General features: G+C 43.1%; 1 pseudogene across 1 annotated transcript; it reads right to left on the reverse strand.

Annotated features, from left to right (window-relative positions):
• Nucleotides 1–6,857: 6,857 nt before the first annotated feature.
• LOC311187516 (PRELI domain-containing protein 1, mitochondrial-like) lies at nucleotides 6,858–10,299 on the reverse strand (annotated as a pseudogene). Its single transcript has 2 exons — nucleotides 9,995–10,299; nucleotides 6,858–7,362 (listed from the first exon to the last, which is right to left on the reverse strand). The product of its transcript is annotated as a PRELI domain-containing protein 1, mitochondrial-like (transcript).
• Between the last annotated feature and the right edge of the window lie 11,047 nt (nucleotides 10,300–21,346).

The following is a 21,346-nucleotide window of genomic DNA, read 5'->3' on the forward strand; positions in this document are numbered from 1 at the left end:
CCATTAAAATTTAGAAAGTCTATTGATTACAAAAGCACCATAGAGTGAAGACCACAAATTGTAACACAAAGTGGGAGAAGATAAAACATAACCAATGAAGTGTTCAAACCTAGATCATATTAAAAACTACAAGTTAAAAACCAGCCATGCCAATAAATAGACTATGTTCACAGGATGGAATACTGTACAGTGTGAATGGACAGATTCACAAATACGACATTGAACAACAGAAGTCAAATATAAATGGTTATACACTGTATGGCCCATTTACACAAAGTTCAAATCCAGGCAAAACTACTCTATTACTGATGGGAAAATTATAAAGAAAAGCAACGGAATGATTATTGCCAAGTCAGGACAGCGTTTACTTTTGGGATGGGGGGATGTGATTGGAAAGGCACCTAGGGAACTTCTGAAAAATTCAGTAACTGCTTGACCTGGGTGATTGTACATGGTACAATTCATTAATACTCATTAAAATGTAATTCTCTCCAGCAAAAGTAGAGATCACAACTATAACAAACGCAGTGAGATGCGAACTAACATGACTCCGGGACTCCTTCCCTTGCTTTTTGTCTAGACCATGAAGTGTAAGTGGCCACTTACTTCAGAACCTCCCGTGGGATCAGGTCCTTCAGTCCTCAGGGGACAAGAAACTCTCTCAGCCCTGTCTGTGGAAGTCTTGACTTGGGGAATTGCTTATTCTGTATCTCCTGACACCAGCCATGGAAATGGGGACATCTATCTCAAGGGGATGGACAGGATCTGCCATTTTGTCTTCAGACGTTGGAGTCCATCTCCCCTTGAATCTCATTCACACCCACAATAACTTAGGGCACGTGGTTTTAGAGCCTGGCAGACCTCATCCAAGAGCCAGAACGCCAAGGCCTTGCTGTGTGACTTTGGGCAAGTCAAGTCACTGGTCCTCTTGGAACCTCAGTTCCTCATTCATAAAAGGGGCTAAAGCCCACTGGGCTTTGGAGAGATGTGTATGGCCTCACACATGACAACAGTGGATTGATCTAGTAGTCTGTGTACAGGGTGGGCAAGAGGAGGGACTCTGGAATGTTACCGTCCAGGTCTAAATAGCTGCCATGTCATGTCACATGATGAGAAGTGACGCAAGTGCTCTGTGCCTCCATTTGTTCCTCTGTCATCAGGGATGATAGCTTTTCTCCTCACAGGGTTATGGTAAGGGCTGAATGAGATAATATGTCACCGTGGGCACAGCGCAAGTATAGTGCAAACGTCAGCTGTTAGCAGTTCTTTGTAGAACAGGCCCCACGGTTTAGGATGTGGACATCTTTAAGGGGTCATTGTTCTGCCTGTCAAGCACCCCCTCTGTCGTGACTGCCGGTGTCCCCACACCAGAGCCACAGAGGTGGACAGGGTGGTGCTCACCCTCAAGGGGAGCAAAGTGCCCATCCCATTGGGGGAGAATGTCAAGGATTCGTTAAGATTGAGAGATTCATGTAATAATAACAATAACAACACCAGCAGTATTTTCCTCAGTTACTCTGTGCCAGACACTGAATGATTACCCAAATCAAGCCTTGCCCCCACCAACTCCACCAGGATAAATTGTCCTTTAATCACTGGTATACACATGAGGAAACAGGCCCTAGAGCACAGTTCTCTGCAGGGGCCTCCTAACCTCCCTTCCCTTCCTCCACCTTGTCACTAGGCCCAGCATCTAGATAGCACTGGCCCCTATTATTTGTCCTCAGCTCCCAGCCCTCCCACCTAGCCATCACCCAGCCACATCCTACCCTCCACTTCCCTTTCTGGATGTCTGTGGCCTGGGGTGAGTCCAGGGCCAGACTTGAACTTCAGCGCAGCTCAGTCAAGGACAGCATGTTACGGTGATGCCTGCCTTTGCCAGCTGGGTACATCTCATCTCTAACACAGGGAAGGCCTCAGAGAAGATGTGAGATGGAGGTTTAATCATTCACCCCTGGCCTTAAACATTTACCCCTGCGGGTTAGGGGGTGGAGGTGGGGACAGTCACAGGCCCCCGGATGCATGAGCCCCAGGGCTGAGTGTCCCAGAGTCTCCATCTCTGTGTGTGGGGGGCTGCCGTCAGTCCAGGGTTAGCTCTGCCCCTTCCTCGTGGACGACCCTGTCTTAGTTTTGTTTTGTGGTTCTACAGATGTCCTTCCTGCCCCTCCTGTCCTTCCTCCTGTCAGAAGCTTATTTCCGTGGTTAAAGAGAAGTTGTACAATTTTACTATTCTTTTCTCCTTGAAAAATTTGGATTTTAGGCTGTTTGCCCCAAGTTGGAAGGGCTCTGTGGCCTAGATCCCAGGGCAGGTTGGACAACAGCTTGGCCTGTCCCAAAGGCACAGCCCTGGATCCCAAAGTCATGGGGAGCAACCCCAAAAGAGCCTGGGGTTTTAGGAAAGGCTCTGAAGTTCCTACTCAGATGCTGGGCAGCTGCCAGCTCTGCCTGCACCCACTCCCCCATCCTCTTGCCCCAGGGCCTGCATGCTGGGTCTACAACCCCTGGCTGGGGTGAGTAGATGCACTAGGGCTGCTAGCCTGGGGGAGACACAAATAGGGGGAGCCCTTCAGAGGAGGAGGCAGCAGACAAGCTCGGTATGGCTTGAGGGGATGTCAGACTGTGGGATGAGGATCTGCCCACTCACCACCGCCACAGCCCTGCTGGGCATCTGCCCACCCTGTTCCTGCCCTCCCCAGACCCCAGTCTCCTCCCTGCACCTGGGGACAGTCACACTCCCCATTCAGGGATGCTCATGAATGCAGGGGTCCTGAGGCCTTGAGAAAGCAGATTCAGCCCTGGAGGAGGAGGAGCAGTTGAAGGGGGGGGAGGGGGGGAAGGACTCACTTGGGCTCTTCAGGGGCTGCCTCCCTGAGGTGCTGGGGCAGCCTGCCTGGGGGAGCGCAGAGAGAGACCCGAGCCAGGACCAGGTCAGGTCGTCTGCAGTGCTCTGCGGTGGCCAGCCTCCTGTGTCACTGGCTCCTTCCTGCCTGTCCTCATCTCTGCCCACAGGGAGCTCAAGAGGAGCTCAGTGAGGTCATTGCCTCACTGGTTACTGGACCCACCTGCAGGGATTGGAGCCGGGCGCAGGAGCCGCCAGCACAGCAGCCAGGTCGGCAGAGCGCAGTTTATCCCAACAGTGGCTCATGCGGCCTAAATGACCGATGATGTGTCATTTATTACAGCCAGAGTTTGCTCAGGCGTTCTCCTAGCGGGTGCTTAGGTAGCGTTTGGTTAACTTCTTTGCCACCTAAACTAGCTACGGTGAACATTCCTTTTTAAAAAAATATTGATAGTTAACAATATTTGTGTACTGAAAGTTCTCACCACAGAAAAGTAACTATGTGAAGTAATTAACTGACCTTATTGTGGTAATCACCTCACAGTGTATGTGTAAAGCAAATCATTGCATTATGCCTTACATTACACAATGTTACATGTCAATTATATCTCAATAAAACTGGGAAAAAACATTTTTAAACTTGCTATATTTTTCTTAAAATAATAATTTATCCTTTTAAGTGTGGTAACATTAGGATTCTCTCCATTAGGAATGGCCACCGAGGATGCCCTCCATCAAATCACCCGCAGTCCACCACCAGAGTCCTCTGTGCTTCATTCTCTCTTTGTGCCCACCCCCCCCACCCTACAGTGAACATGCTTGCACATATATGATATGGCAAAGCTCATGTACTAACACTATTGGTAATAGCAAAAAGCTGGGAACAACCCAATTATACATCCACAGGAAAGGCACAGTGTTACATTAACACAATGGAATACTGCACACCACGAGAAGGAATAAATAAACCGCACACGAAGTGTTAAGTGAAAGAAGCAAGGTACAAAATAGGGCATGGCATAGGAACCCCTTTATAGAGATCAAAAGCAAACAAAACTAGTGTTTACGGATGGTCTCACTCAGCAGGAATCTAGAAAACTTAAATAAGGGACCAGGAAAATGAATAACTATAAGAAAGTGAAAATCAAAATCAACAAAAAGCTATAAACCAGAGACACTTTTTTGGGGGTGGGGGGCGGGAGGGGAGGGATTGGGGTCAGAATGGGGGGGTTGCAATTGTATGGGGGAATATAAAAATAAAATTTATTATTTAAAAAAAAAACTACAAAAAAACTAGTGTTTAGGCATACATACACCTGTGTTAAATGTTTTACTGAAAAAAAGGATTCTCATTTGCTTGATTGGCAATTAAAAAATTATCATATAGTAAAATTGAGTGTGGGGGTTCTGTGAGCTTTAACATATGCACAGGTTCATGGAACCACCACCAAATTCAGGATACTGATTCTTCCATCACCCTTCAGAATTCCCTCATGCTGCCCCTTCATAGTTACACCCTCCCCCCAAATCCTAAGCCCCTGCAACATTTTAACAATATGCTTTTTCAGAATGTCATGTCAATGTAATAACACAACCTGTTAACTTTTGAGACTGCGTTTTTGCTCAGCATAATTCCATCGAGTTTCCTCCAAGCTGTCGAGTCTATCAGTGGTTTATTCTTTTTATTACAGAGTAATATTCCATTGCATGGATGTAGCACAGTTCATTTATCTCATGAAGGACATTTGGGTTGTTTCCAGTTTTTGGTGATTATGAGTAAAACTGCCATAAACACTTGGATTTTTGTGTGAACAGAAGTTTTCCCTACTTTAGTGTAAATATCCTAGGTGTCCACTTGTTTAGATACCATTTGTTGAAAAGACCCTCCTTTTCCCACTGAACTGTCCACACAAATATGACCAGTTCACATTTTACAAAAGTGTGTCTATTCCTTTGTTAATAGTACTCTGTCTTAAATACTGTAGCTTTATAGTAATTCTTAAAAATCTTGACGTAAACATCCTTATAGTAATTCTTTTTTTTTTGAAAGCTGTGATTTTTTTTAAAGATTTATTTTATTTTTATGCATACAAGAACTGGGGTTACAGGCCAGAGGTGCAGGTGTGTGTGTGAGAGAGGATTCACCAGAGACAGAGTGGGGAACAGAACAGACAGACTGAAATACACTGCTGATGGGAGCAGTGGGCAAGTCAGGAGAGGTCTGCTGCACCATGTGGGTAGCTCCCTGGCCGGGGATCGAACACGTGCTGCAGTGGCTGCGGTTAGCTTCATAGGTTGTGTCTTAACCCCTTGTGCCACCAGGGAGGCCCTGTAGTAATTCTTAAAAAAATTTTGTTCTTCCTTTTCAAAATTATTTTGACAATTCAGTTCCTCTGTTTTTCCATGTATATTTTAAAATAAATAGTCTGTGTCTACAAAAACAAACAAACAAATGAACAAACAAACAAACAAGCAAGCAAAAGACCAACACCCTCCAGAGATTTTGACCAGAACTGCATTAAATCTGTAGAGCTATTTGGGGATGACAGACATCTTAATCTATACTGAATCTGTCAACCCACGAACTCAGTATGTCTCTTCATTTATTTAGGTCTTTTCTTTCAGCAGCTTCTTGTAGTTTTCAACATCCATAGGCCCTGCACATGTTTTGTTTGATTTTTTTGAGGAGTTATTGTAAAACAGTATTGTGTGTGTATTTACAAAATTTTGGTTTTCATTGCTCATTGTTAATATATTGAAATGCGTTCAGTTTTGATTTGTTGGACTTGCAGTCTGCATTGTTGCTAAACTTACTCATCATTCTAATATTTTACTATTTTTTATAAATTAATGGGATTTTCTATGTAGATAATCATGTCATTTAGAATGGGGTGGTTTTATTGCCTCCTTCTCAACTGTAAGCCAGTTATCTCTCTCTCTCTCTTTTTTTCCTTATTGAACTGGCTAGGGCTTCCAAACAATATTAAACCACAAGGGTGAGAAGGGATATTTTTTCTTGATTTCCAGAGTTAGCATTGAGCATCTAATGAACTGTGCTGGTAGAGAACACTGCACATGTTATCACAGTTGGTTGCTGGCGAGATGAGACGTGTAACTCCACTGGGAAAGGGCTCCTAGAAGCTTGTGCTGCTTTCCTTTCGGCTTCACCCCAAGCATTTCCCCCCTTGGCTGACTTTGCTTAGTACCCAGGAGTTGCGATAAATCTTAGCCATGAGTATAGCTATATCTGGGTGCTGTGAATCCTCTTTGGAAATAATTGAACTGGGGGTGGTACTGAAGACCCCCAACACAAGTGTATATACATTGTGTATTATTATGCATCCTTGTGAATTTTCCTAATTTTAAATCTCTCTATTGCTGATAATTTTCTTTGTTCTGTAATCTACTTTGTCATATCTTAATAGGGTCCCTTGAGTTTTCTTTTTCTTGGTGTTTATCTGGTATATCTTTTTTAGTCCTTTTATTTTAACTTAACTATATCATGACATTTGAAATGAGTTTATTGTAGATCTAGTTGTGTCATGTTTCCTTTAGAAAAGCAAAACAAACCAGAACAACCTAAACTTACAACCTGAGCCTTTTAATTGGTATTTTTAAAAATTCAACAAATCTTTACTGAATGCCTGTTATGTGACAGATATTGTTCCAGGTACTTGGGATACATCAGAGAACAAAACACAGATCCCTGCCCTCCTGAAGCTGACAGTCTAGCATCTGATCACGTCACCTGCACGCTGCCTGTGACCCTTGGCAAGTCACTGAACCGCTCGGGAGGTATGTCCTCAGCTGCCCTGAATATAGGGAAATAAGCAGGCCGGGCTCAGACATGGGTAAGGTGCCTGGTGCGCTGTGGATGCCAAAAAGGACATCTTCCCACCCCCCCAAGACAGGGCTGGAAGTTGACTTTTAATAAATACAAGGGGAAGAGGCAGAGGGATTTGAGTGGTTGGTCTGGGTACTTTTGCACCAGGGTTGGGACTGGCCTCACAAACTGCTGCTACTTGGTGGCCACCTTGCTGGCCTTCTCTGTAGGTGCCAGTGCCTCCCCTTTGCCTTCTCTTTGACCTCCAGGGCCGACTCAACAAGGGTTTTGGAGGGGGCCCTACCTTGTAAGCCGGCCAAGATGTATTCAAAACCCATTATGGTTTTAGTCCCATTGCTTCTGAACCTGGTGCGACCAAATTCCTGGACAGCTCTAGGGACGCCAGCAAGTTCGAAGAGACCCAGGCTTCCCGACAGATTTCAGTCCAGCCACTGTTATCAGAGTTCACACAGTAAACACATTGTTCTTCCACCTCCATCAGCCGGGTGTGGTGCATGGTCTGGTTCTGTGGGTCCATAGCAGAGTCCTCCAGTTTGTACACCGAGTGAACAACACTGGCAGGAGACAGTTGCTCTGCCCAGTGGGGCATCCTGCAGCTCTTGACCAGGGGTCTCCGGGACTGGACTTCTGGTCAGGGGTCACCTCCTGGTGGACTGTGCCTTCTGTCAAGACATGCTTGCTATGGGGTTTTGGGTACCACTGCTGAAAGGCAGAGAACGCTTGGTCCTAGGACCTCGGGAGCACGCTCTGGCCCAGAGGACACTTCATCGTCCTGGCCATGCGGGCTCAGCAGCCTTGCAGCATGAGAGGTGCGGAGCCTGGGCTGCACAGGGAGGCTGGGCTGGTTGTGTGCATGCCCGCCAGGCTCGCAGCTCAATGACCACCTGGCTGCATCCAATCTGCCCTTGCTATGAGTTTAAATCACTTGCATTTAATGTAACTACTAGTATATTTTGATTTATGTGTACCATTTGATCATGTTTTCAGTTTCTTCCCTCTGACTTTTGCCTCTGCTTTCTTGCATTCCTTTGAATTATTTTAAAGTCTTTTAGTATTTATTCAAAATTTATTGTTTTTATATATATATATATTCCCCATACAATTGCAACCCCCTTATTTTGACCCCAATCCCTCCCCTCCCCGCCCCCCACCCCTCATAGAGTGTCTCTGGTTCATAGTTGTTTGTTGATTTTGATTTTTACTTTCTTATGGTTATTCTTTTTCTTGGTCCCTTATTTAAGTTTTCTAGATTCCTGCTATGAGTGAGACCATCTGGTATTTTCCTTTTTCTTTCTGACTTATTTCGCTGAGCATGATCCCTTCCAGCACCATCCATGTTGCTGCAAATTGCATGTGTTTATCTTTTTTAAATGCTGATTTATTGTTTTTGACTATCTCTGTATACTTTTTCACGTGATTAGGCATGAAAATACACATACATAACTCTTCACAGACTACCGAGAATCAGTATTTTCACCATTTTACAATGAGGGGAGCAGCAGGCGGGACAGGAGAGGTCTGCTGTGTCATGTGGGTCACCTCCCTGGCCGGGAATCGAACTCATGTTGCAGTGGCTGTGGATTGCTTCATAGTGCTGCGTCTTAACCTGTTGCGCCACCAGGAAGGCCCCCGATGTTTAATTTTTTGCTTTCAATATATTTTAATTAATCCCAAAGCTGAATAGTCTCTTATATTTGGTCACACGTCTACCTACTTCTGTTTCTCTTCTCTCCTGGTGTTTGAAGTTTCCCTTCTGTGTGAAGAATTTTGATTGCAATTCTTTTAGGTCTGCTAGTAACACATTCTCTTTGTTTTCCTTCATTTGTAAGTGTTCTTTTCACACATTCGTTCCTGAAGAATATTTTGTTGGATGTAGAATTCTGTCTCGACACTCTTTTCTTTCAGCACTTGGAAAATGTTGAGAAACTTCCCTCTGGCCTCCACCATGTCTGATGAGAAATCTGTAGCCATTTGGATAACTGTTCCCCTAGAAGTAATCAGTCCTTTTTCTCTGTCAGCTTTCAAGAATTTTTTTTCTTTTTTAGTTATCAGCAGCTTCATTATGATGTGTCTGGGCATGGATTTCCTTTGATCTTCCTGTATGGTGTTTATTGAGCTTATTGAATCTATGGGTTTACCTATTTTGCCAAATTTGTGAAGTTTCAGCTATTATTACTTCAAAAATATTTTTAATCACCTAGGCTTTCACTTCTCCTGGGATTCCGGTGATTAAAATTATAGATGTTTTAGTATTTTCCCACAAGTCCCTGGGGTTATGTTTGTTTTTCTTTCAATCTTTTTTTCTGAGTTGTTCGGGTTGAATAACTTCTACTGATCTATCTTCAGGTTCATTAAATATTTTTCATCTCTATTTTGCTATTGAACACATCCAGCGAGAATTCTACTCTATGTGGTTGTATTTTTTCACTTCTAAAACTTCCATTTGTTTCTTTAACTATTTTCTCATTTTTGGTGCCAGTGCTTTCTAATTTTACATTTATTTAAAAAGTGTTCATGATTGCTCACTTAAGTATTTTTACAAGCTGCTTTAAAGATGCAGATAATCTGAACACTGTCATCCTTTCTGCATTAGAGTCCACAGATGGTCTTTCCCAGGTCAAGTGAGATTTTCCTGGTCCTTCATTTTCTGAGTAATTTTGAATTTTATATGTTATGCATGTTAAACGTTAGATTGTGAGACTCTTGGTCTTACGTAAATACTATGGAGTATGTTGCTGTTTCTGTTTTAGCAGGCATTTTGTTTTTTTGCACCAGCAGCCACCATAGCTTTTGTTGATCTGGCCGGCTGGGACAAGGGTGGGCTTTGGTGGGCATGGGTTTGGTTGAAAATGCAGCAGGTCTTGGGGGCAGTTATTTGAGGTATCTGAGACATGGGAGCAACTGGAACTGCTGACAGTGGGCTGAGTAGGGAGTCCTCAGTGACGCCCAGGTAAGAGAGTGGGGAGCTGCCCCCACACAGCGAGCCCCACGCAGCAGACCCTATGCAGTGTACTCCCACGCAGCATGTCCCCCACCATACCCCATGCAGCATATCCTATGCAACGTGACCCCCCAGTGAGCCTCTATATAGTATATCGTATGCAAAGTGCCCCACACAGTGTACCCCTGCATAGTATATCCTACACAACGTGACCCCTAGTGAACCCCTACGTAGTATATCACACTCAACGTGCCCCATGCAGGGTACCCCTACGCAGTATATCCTACGCAACGTGACCCCCCGTGAACCCCTGCGTAGTATATCCTACGCAACGTGCCCCACGCAGTACACCACAGGTAGCAGAAATTACGCAGCGTGCCCCACGCAGTGCACGTGGGACGCAGTGCGCATGCGCAAACCGAATGACTTCTGGTTGCGCGCGCGCAGTCGAGCACTAGCGTCCGGCGCCGAGCTGTGTGAGGAACGTTTTACCGACTCTCCGTCTTGAGTCTTTTTTGCTAGCTGATACGTAGAGGGTAGGTTCCTGGGCTGGTTCTCTGAGTTGATATGTGAGTGAAAGTGGGGTGTAAACCAGCGGGTTTTGGGTGGGTGTGGGGAGGCGCTATTTGTGGTCTCTGAGCAGAGGGACCTCGAGGTTGGTGTCCTGGCCGCCATTATGCTTGTTGTCGTCGTCGAGGTGAGGCCCGGAGCAGGGGGAGATGGTGGGTTATGGGGAGTGGGGGTCCGATGCAGGTGGGGTAAATCTTGGGGGGGGGGCATTATTTTAAGTATCTGATTTCTAGAGGTGCCTGTAATGGCCAACAGCACAGATTCTGGAGGCCTCAGTGGGGCCCGTGATGGGGGTGGAGGGGTGAAGGAAGGGCCTAGAAACTGTGGGGTGGAGGGGTGAAGGAAGGGCCTAGAAACCGGGGGGCAGGGTGAAGGAAAGGCCCAGAAACCGGGAGGCGGGGTGAAGGAAGGGCCTAGAAACCGGGGTGGGGGGGTCGTCTGTGGAGGGATGAAGGATGAAGGAAGGTCTAGGAACAGGGGGGGAGGGAATGAAGGGGTGAAGGAAGGGCCTAGAAACTGGGGGGCGGGGTGAAGGAAAGGCCTAGAAACCGGTGGGGGGGGCTGGAGGGGTGAAGGAAGGGCCTAGAAACGGGGGGGTGTTGTGTGGAGGGGGTGAAGGAAAGGTCTAGAAACTGGGGTTGGTGGAGGGGTGAAGGAAGGGCCTAGAAACGGGTGGGGGGGTGAAGGAAGGGCCTAGAAACCGGTGGGGGGGGGCTGGAGGGGTGAAGGAAAGGCCTAGAAACTGGTGGGGGGGGCGGAGGGGTGAAGGAAGGGCCTAGAAACCGGGGGTGTGGGGGTGTGTGTGGAGGAGTGAAGGAAAGGTCTAGAAACTGGGGGGCATGAAGGGGTGAAGGAAGGGCCTAGAAACCGGGGTGTGTGTGGAGGGGTGAAGGAAAGTTCTAGAAACCCAGGGGTGAGGTGGAGGGGTGAAGGAAGGGCCTAGAAACGGGCGCGGGGTGGTGGGGGCAGGAGTGGGGTGGGGGAGGGGTGAAGGAAGGGCCTAGAAACCTGAAGGGTGGGGGAGGGGTGAAGGAAGGGCCTAGGTGGTAGCTTTGAGATTTGAGCAGCTCCAAACCGAGTCCAAGGGAGGTGCGTACACATTTGTTTTTATCGCAGCCTTTCACTAGAGTGTGGAAAGCCACGGCGGTGTGTAAATGAATGAGTGTGGGAATGTTCCAGTAAGACTGGGGAGGGGGCCGACCTTAATGAAGTAAGAGTATGTCAAAAGTAGTACTCAAGCCGCCGCTGGTATTTACTTAAATGTCTCCATTTGGAGAATCAAGTTGTGAAGCCAAAGTTTATCAGAAATGTGTTCATGTCATTTTACGGTGATTTCTTTGTTGGCTCTGCCATGACAAAAACCTGTATTTGCAAGTTGCCAGATTTGGTCTGATTGGAAAGCAGGCACAATTAATTTTTTTTTTTTTTTGGTGGGACCCTCGCCGGCGGCCGGGGAACGAACCGGCGCTGCAGAGGCCGCGGGCAGCCTCCAACGGCTGTGCCACCAGGGGAGGTCCCACAATTAATTATTTTGAAGGCGGGGTAGGATATGTCACTAGTTGGCCATAGAAGTAGTCAGATACACTTACCCATTTAAGTGCATTTTCCAAATCACAATTTTCTGTTTTCAGTGTGAAATATGAGTGAGCAATTGAAGACACCATTTAAACTTAGAGGAGGAGATGATGATAAAGTACCTTTGCTGCCTGAGCTTGTGGGGGTAAGTGCTCTGATAATTAATGTTTATTAGAAGTTAATTTTTGTGGAGCCGTGGAGCTAGTACAGATAGACTGAAAAAGGTATTTTACGGTGACAAGACACATTGATTCAGGACATTTTGGTGTTGCTTGAATGGATGCTGTTATGTTCTGGGGAAATATACCTCATGCCTTCTGACACTTATTAACAACAGATTGCACAATCTATCGGAGGAGAAACATTAAGAATGTATTACACAAAGAATATATTATTAAATACCTTTATATTTACTTGTGATTAAATTTCCCTGTGCATTCTTTATATCATTAATATACATCAATAACAAAACTTTTATTTGCACACACTGCTACGCCACTCAGCCTACTGAGCAACCTCAAAAAGAGGAACCAACAACTGAGATGGAGGCTGTTAAGCCTGGTCAAGACAAAAAGGATGGAGCATCTGTGATTGAAGGTGAGGGAGAGAGAACAATGCTGTGTGTGTGTGAGAGAGAGCAGAGCATCATTATATACCATTAACAGAAGGAAAGAAAACAGTAGAAAGTGATCTCAAACATTGCTTGAAAATTGGCTGGAAAAGTTAAGAGTATTGTTTGCAGTTTAGGGCAATCCCTCACTATAATACATTTCTCCCATTTTATAAATTAGAAAATTGAGCACAAGGATTGTTTATCAAAGAACATTTGAATACTAAATAACAAAATTTGTATTTCATTCCAAAGTTTGTATCTTTCTAACAAGTTTTTGTAAAAAATGTTTTTTTCTTAAAATGATTAAAACTGACATATCTATTACAATGTAGCTTAATACTGGACCAGGAATAGAGTTTAGTGGAGTAGGATAGACTCCAAAAATGAGTGAATGATGATGGTCGTTGTTTCTGTAATTTTTTTATATGTTAGTTTGATAAAAGCTGGATAATTCAGGATCTTGCATATAGATAAGCTGGTTTGGTTTGACAGCTTCAAGTGACTTTTAAAATCTTTCTACGGTCAGGAAAAAAACAAGATTGTCTTAAACTTAACAAATTATTTCTCCCAGATATATAGTTTTTTAGAAAAGATAAATTTTTGCATAGGGTATAGGGCAGAGGTGCGGGAGTGAGAAGTTCTCCAGAGACCGGGAGGGGGGGGGAGGGGAGAAGACAGGACAGGCAGATCTACTGAAATACACTGCTGAGGGGAGCAGCAGGCAAGACAAGAGAGGTCTGCTGCGCCATGTGGGGTAGCTCCCAGGCTGGGATTGAACTCAGGACGTAGAGGTGATAGTGTTGAGACTTCACCCCTAGGCCACTAGGGAGGCCCTATATAGCATTTTGAAGCAAAACATACTATTAAGGCCACTTACCAGAGATTTCCAGACTATGACAGACAACAGTGGCTATTTCTTTTCATTCCCCTTCCTTTATTCTCACTGCAAGACAGTATCTTTGCTGTTATTCGCTGATAATTTTGCTATCTATGGTACTTTTTCTAAGTGGAATTCAGGCTTTTTCCCCCTTCTACCTATCGTTTATTGTTATCTACTCATGTAACTTGCTAAGTACTAATGAAATGGGATTCAGCCTCAAATTCACTGTCTAGTCAGACTTAGATAAGTATAATGACAGGTACAAAGGAACACCTAAGTAGTTTGAGGGCAGTTTGGGGAAAGGGTAGTAAAACCTTGCTTTACTAGTTTCTGGTAACATACTTCTGAAATAATGTGATTTTTATGCATAACATTATCATACTAGTCGTACTCTAAGGCTTTTGTTTAATATTGAGGGAACTAATTATTCATTTCCTTGTTAATATCATGTTTTCTTTCTTAAATTGATAACCTTTTTATTTGTAAGACCGTGATCTGGAAGCTATTAAGCAGGAGCTGACTCATCCAAGAACTGGACGTGATCGTGGAGGTGAGCCTCATGCCAAGGGGAGGAGCCTGATTAATCTGGAGCCCATTAAAATGCCAGAGTTAGGTACGTTACCATTAAGCAATCAAATTATAATAAATCTTTTCTATAGCCTTACGTTTATAGTATCATAGAAGCAACATTATTGCTGCTTTAATAACTTCCTATATACAAAGATTAATTGAAATAAAGTTCATACTTCAAATGTCTGAGTCAGAAAATAAGGTACAGAAACAAATGTAGTCAAAGCCATAGTGAATCATACAATATGAAAACATTTTCTTCTAAGTTCTTTAATCAACAGCTAATAATTCTCAGATATTTCATAGAGATCTGCTTTTAACAAATAATGTAATTCATTTGTAACCTCAGTTTGTATAAAATAGACTAAAATAGAGACTGAAATAGATTGTAGTATCAGCTCTCCCATAATTTATGTGACTGGGGAAAGTCCTTAGCTTCTAAACCCATCTCTATGCTTTTAAAAACAGTGAATTCAAATCAGATATTTAAAAATCATACTAAATTCTGATTTTTGTATACTCCGATTCTGTTGGCTAGAATACGAATAAAATCTGCTTCACGTGATTTGTTTTTATCATAAATCATCAGACCCTGACTTGACTCAAATTACAACATCTGAATTGATGTTTGTTTTTCTGTATGGTATGGAATCCTGAATGCCTGTCTTAAGGTTTTGTGAAATTCTGAGTTCTTTGGCTCTTAAAAAATAAAATGCTTTTAAAACCCTTCCCTGAAGGAAGCCTCAAGTGACTGAATAATAAAAATAATCAAGGGATAGTCTAGTTTCATTGGCTGATCAAGTAGTCAGTAATGTTGGAGGTAGGTGTAGTAGTAAGATACTTCAGCAAAGCACACTCCTTTTCTCCATGGTCAGTCTTAATGAGTTACTGTTCCTAATAAAATTTTGACATGCTTAATACCTGTAACCATGTCAGATGTGTTGTGAAGTTTCCACCTTGAGGCATTAGTTGATAAAATTTGAAGTTCAAAGACCGTAACTGAAGTGCTTGAGTAATCAACTTAAGTGTGTTTCATGCATGTTTTCCAAATTGCTGACCACTAAAAATTACACAGCTGAATTTAAAGGGAAACACTTGATGTTTAGGGAAGAAATTGCCCTCCATTAGTATTCTAAATGTTTTTTTTGAAGGGTGGGAGTATTCTAAATGTTTTTACTGTACAGTCCTCATCCATTTCATTAGACTATTTGCATTAAAAGAATAGTTTTCTGTCTGCATTCAGGTACTTACTGAACATGGCTCATAGGTTTAAGTATATGTTATTAAGAAAGATAATGAAAAATACCAGATGATCTCACTAATAGAAGGAATTTAGAAAACCTAAATAAGGGATCAGGAAAAAGACTAATTATAATGTAAAAATCAAAATCAACAAGCAACTATAAATCAGAGACACACTATGGGGTGGTGGGGGAGAAGGGAGTAGGATCAAAACAAGGGTGGTAGGAATTGTACGGGGACTATAACCAGGATGAAAATGCATACATTGTACAAAAATGAAAAATGATTTAAAAAATACATAAAATAAAGAAGAAAGATAATGAATTGCATCAGCATACAATATTAAAAAAAAAAACCTAAGGGAAAAGGAAGGAGATACTTAATAAAAGATAGGTATTAATCATTAGAAAAAGGAAAAAAATTATCCAACAAATAAGAGATTGCTCTTTTAGAAAATCTCTAAATGGAGAATCCACTAGTTTAGATAACATTGAATAAACACATACTTAAGTATATGCAAAAAGAAGTATGAAACGAGACACTTAACAAGCATTGAATATATTATATATTAATATATTCGACTTCTAAAGTTTTTTTTCTCTCTGCACCCACCCTCCCCCTTTTTTAAGCCAGACTTTGAGAAATGGCACTATTTTTCCTCCACAATTTGATGTTACCTTTGATGGCAGTGGCTTAAAACTAGTGTGACTATGTAATATTTTTGTACAAACGGCAATGCTTTTGTGCAAACTGCAGTCACTGTTCATAATAACAGGAGTATGAGTGAAAATGGGGCAAATGGTCACCCTGTTTAAAATGACCATATAATGGCTAAACTAGCACACAGAAACAGTTTTGCACTTTTACACAATAGAGCCAAAACAAATGGGATAGTGGCTTACATATTTATGCAATTCTAAGTATGGCATTACTGTTTTAGATGTCCTGTAGTCAGAATTTTTTTTCCAGTTAAAACAAATGATAATTACGAAAGGTTCTTTAGATTTTTCATTTGTTGTTTGGTTGGATTTTACTAAAAGCATACAGATTTTTTCCTTCTACATAAAACTACCTCTGTGAATAGATTAACTAGTTTTAATCTTTCCTGCCATTGAGTACTTTCTGTTGCTTTGTAAACTAAAAAGTGTGCTGTGTTCAACAAATATTATTAATGTGCCTGAAAATCTACCTTTAAAGTCTCTGCAGAGGTTTAACTGGCTGTAAGCCAAAGGTTCACTTTTAAGGTTCTGGTTTTAGTTCATTTTATAAAACAAAAACTGTAGTATCCCTCATATGTGTCTAGCATCATCTAAACACAGTTCGGTTATGTAATGTTCCCATCTTATATGTCTTACAGATGAAGAGCAGCTGAAGTTCTAAATGGAGACCAACTGAGACCAATACATGCTACGACTCATACTATGTTGGAAATCTCACTATTAAAAATGTCTCAATAAAGGTTTTGTGCTCAGAAATCTTGTACATCTTTTTTTTCAGATCCTAATTTTTTTCAATTGTTTATGTCCTCATGGGTGACAATGGCCTACACTTTTCTTTCTTTTTTTTTTTTAAAGAGGCATGTATTTTCATTTATTTATTTGTTTGTTTATACATGCACTGGGTACAGTCAGAAGTGCGGGAGGGTGAGAGAATTCACCAGAGCCAGAGCAGGGAGCAGAGCAGGCAGAAGGACCACAGTACACTGCTGAGGGGAGCAGCGGGCGGCAGGAGAGGTCTGCGCGCCATGTGGGACCTTCCTCTGGTGGCCGGGGAGCAGCCGGGGATCGAACCGGCGCCACAGAGGCTGTGGGCAGCTTCGCAACCCAGCGCTCAACTGCTGCGCCACCGGGGAGGCCCTACTCTTTTCATGTACTCTGTTGCACTTTGGTATCAAGGTTATGCTAGATGAATAAAATGGGTTGTGAAACCTATCTGTTCTCTGGAACTGTAAGGCTGTGAGTAGGCTTTCTCATGACCAGCTGTTTCTGGATTGCTCTTTTAAGATTGGATTCAAGGGCAGACACAGAAGGGAAACACCAGGTTCCCATCACTTCAAACTTCACACGTAACTAATGATGCTGTCACTTTGAAAGCTACCTGCTCCTGTTTCTACTTAAATTTCTACACATAAAAGCCTCTGTGTTAACTTGGCCTATTTGTGTTGTATGGTGGTTAACTTGGCCAATTTGTGTTGTATGGTTGTGACTGACCAACCCTGGAGAGTTGTGACAGTAGCTCCAATTACTGAGTTCTTTACTAATGCAAGTTATTTTAAAAAATCGCAACTACAGGGTGTGTATGGTTAGCTACTTGGGCTAGATCCATACATGTGTGAGCTCATCAAATCCTCACAAAGGAAGGGTCAGAGTGTTCACAAAATGGGCAATCTGACTCCCTTAAGCAGATTTGGGGATTCAAATTCTAAATTCAAAGTTCTGAAAATGCAGCGTATAGAACTGACAGTGTATATAGTGACATCAGTTGTAATCCAAAATTTGTATATGTTTTTTTTTTTTTTTTTTTTTTTTTTTTTTAATTGTTTTTTTTTTTTTTTTTTTTAATTTTCTAGAGGCATGTCTTATTTATTTATTTATTTATTATTTGTTTGTTTGTTTGGTTTATACATGCACTGGGTACAGTCAGAAGCGCGGGAGGGTGAGAGAATTCACCAGAGCTAGAGCGGGGAGCAGAGCAGGCAGAAGGACCGAAGTACACTGCTGAGGGGAGCAGCGGGCGGCAGGAGAGGTCTGCGCACCATGTGGGACCCTCCTCGGGTGGCCGGGGAGCAGCCGGGGATCGAACCGGCACCGCAGAGGCTGCGGGCAGCTTCGCAACCCAGCGCTCAACCGCAGCGCCACCGGGGAGGCCCTGTATATGTTTTGAGTTGAGAGATTTTGTTGTCTTGAAGGTAAGCATTTCCCAGTATGTGGCACACAGACCTCACGTGGTACCTCAGATGAAATCATTGATCCCAAAACATTTAAAATAACATACTGGGACCTCTCTAGTGGCCTAGGGGTTAAGTCTCAGCGCTATCACTGCTATGGCCTGAGTTCGATTCCCAGCCAGGATGCTAATCCACATGGCACAGCAGACTTCTGTCTCACCTACTGCTACCCTCAGCAGTGTATTTCAGTAAAATCTGCCTGTTCTGCTCCCCACTCTCTCTCTGGTGAATCGTCTCCTCCCCACCTCTGGCCTACACCCCAGTTCTTGTATGCAAATAAAAACACGCTAACCCGCTCATGCTACAGAACTATAACTAGGTTACTAAGACTATTTGGGAGAGTTCATGGGGAGCGAGAAAGAATTTGTCATAAGCCTTACGGCAAAATGCTATAACACCTCCTGCAACCACATCTGTCCTTCCTTAGTTCAGAGGTGGAGAGGGAGCAGCCATAAATAGTTATTTCCTCTTCAAAATCCTCTGGTGGCCTGGCAGTCACAAATCTCAGAAACCCCCAACTGCCTGCTTGCAGTATCATACCCCTGTACTGTATATGACAGCAAGTTACATTTCTGACTTAACACCCTCAAAAACAGTTGTAGAAAAAAAGGACCCTGCTCAGAACCAAATTATCTTTTCATACAGAGGTTTAAAATATTTTCTGATTTAAAAGGACTGAAAGCGTATGGTTCAAATGAGTAGGTGTAGGGTATCTTAATTTGCCACAAAATGCACGAGAGGTCCCTCTCTCATGGACCTGGCTGAGAAAATTTGGTCTAGGTAGAAGAACCAGCAAAGGAACCAAGGGGACTTGCTGAGGCAAAATCATCTGGGTGCTGCCTACTGTGTCTCAGTCTATGGCGTGAAATAGTCATGGGTTTCAATTCTGGCTCTGACACATACTGACGGTAGATGATGGGAAAGGCATCTACACCTTTTCGGTTTGTTTCCGCATTTCTAAAATAGAAATGATATTATTTACACTAAGGTTGCTATGATGAATAAGTACAAGAGCATACTGATGCATGTGGTGTTTCCCATGGCAGGCAGCACACTGACGGGGCAGGCAGACACATAAACAGAAGAGCAGTTCAAGTGCAAAGGAGGAGCACAGGGAAGGGACTCAGGCAAAAGGCAGTGAGTGGGGTGGCCTTAAAGCAGGAGGGAAATAGACTTGTGAGAAGTAAAGGGATTGGCTGGACTTCCATATCCACTGATCCCTGGATTCACGGACTTGATTCTGTTGCTAGAAGGCTGAGCGACATCTATGTCTCCTATTTAAAAAAGCAGACTGGTACTGTTAATTCCAAAAGTATTAAGGGCCTAGTCTGTTTAATCAGCCCCTTTGGAAGAATGGTGAATTGACCAATCCTGAGGGCTGATTTGAGAAAGTACCAGTGTCCAAGATTCCTTATAATATAAAAGTAGGTAATACACTGGGACTAAATGCTTCTGGACAAAGTATGGAGTAAAGGGCACAAACCTATGCTGGGGATCCCCAGGAACATCCTCAGGCTAGGGGGACTCCCAGTACTCAGAGCTATTATATTCTTGGTTCAGTTGATTATAGTGAAAGGTCACAGATTAGAATCAACCAAAGTAAAGGGCACATGGAGTAAAGTCTTGGAGAAACCAGGTGTGAGATTCCCTTCCAAGGTGCCACCTCCCAGTAGAGTGGGTACACAGAGCTTGTGTGACCGACATCAGCTACTCAGACTCCAGACCCTAGAGCAAGACAGACATTCTCCATAACTCACATAGGTTGTATACACTTGCCAGGTCCCACTGGCACACCGTAACCCAAGGTATCAAGCATGCAAAACATTGTTATCAGGCAAATAGTCCAAGGGCTCAGAGCTCGCCTCCAGGGACCAGTCAAGGGTAACTCCTAGAAGCAGACTTTTCTTTGGAATGTGCAGGGTTTGAGCAATCCAGGTATGCTGAGTGGACCCTTTTGGGCACACCATTCTTTTTCATTTTTTATTTTTTTCTTCGGCACAACCTTTAAGAGAACAGAAGATTGCAAAGAGGTTTCCTTTGATCTCTCATTTACAATGTATTATTTCCAGTAAACCTAAGGCTGACTTAAAAATGGTGTAGGGAGAAAAATATCTTTTCCCTTTACTCTTCTGAGTTTTTGACTGGAGGCCCTGTAACAAAAGACATACTAACAAGAGAAATACATGAATTTTTTAAATGTAAGTTTTATATGACCTGAAGAAGTGGTTCAACCTGGGTGTTTTTTATGCTAGATTTGACAAAGAGCAGAAAGTTGTGGGGAAATGTCATAGGATATTCAAGGGTATCAGTCAAGCACAGTAAAGTAGGAGGAACAGTAAAGCCTATTCATGCATTCCTGTTAGCATCCCTGGGTCTTTGGGAATAAGGATGCTCCTTTCCTCTGGATATTCAAAGGCTACCTCTCACATGATGATTTTATGATCTGTTTCAGGGGAAGATCAAAAAGTCTTTCCTGCACCTTTCAGAAAGTATTTTCTCAAGTTTCTTCAGCTTGAAATATTTAATATGCCAAGATGCCATATTTGGGGCCATGTGTCTTGAACCCAGTTATTTGCTATACTTGATTACATGAGTGGCGTGTGTCATCACCTCTCAGACAAAAATAAAACAAAAAGCCTGAACATCTGCTGAGAGTCAGGCTTCAGGCTCCAGCTCTGGGCTAGGCAGATTCTGAGAATGTAGGTGATTCTTGTAGGGTAGGAGTTTGAAAAGAGGTCAGAATACAAGAGCAGTAAACAACACAGAAGGTAATGACAGAACAAGAGAGGGGAGAGCCATGGCAGGGGAGAGCCAGGGGACTCTCGTAGCACAGAGCAGAGCCCCGTAACTAGGTGGCCACGAACAGCTGTTCCCCAGGGACCATGCGTGTGCTGTTGGCGCTGCTTCACTATAAAGACATTTTAAACTCTCTGTTCATTATCCCTCTTTCATTAAAAGAAAAATTCTCATTTCTCTTATTTACAATAGCCAAGAGCTGGAAGCCATCTAGATGCCCATGGACAGATGATTGGATTAAGATGTGGTGTGCGTGTGTATATAAACACGCAATGGAACGCCGCTCAGCTATTAAGAAAGAAATGAAATCCTGCCATTTGCAGCAAGTGGATGGACCCCGAAGGTATTATGCTTAGTGAAATAAGTCAGATGGAGAAAGACCTTATGATTTCACTCATATGTAGGTATAGAGAGAAATCAAGCAAATGAACCAGTTAAATAAAACAAAAATAAACTTTTAGGCTGTAAGACCAATTAATGGCTACCAGAAGGGAAGGGAGAAGTGGTGTGGGTAAATCCAACAAGAGAT

The sequence above is a fragment of the Talpa europaea genome (assembly GCF_964194135.1).
Source record: "Talpa europaea genome assembly, chromosome: X".
Taxonomy (NCBI): Eukaryota; Metazoa; Chordata; class Mammalia; order Eulipotyphla; family Talpidae; genus Talpa; species Talpa europaea.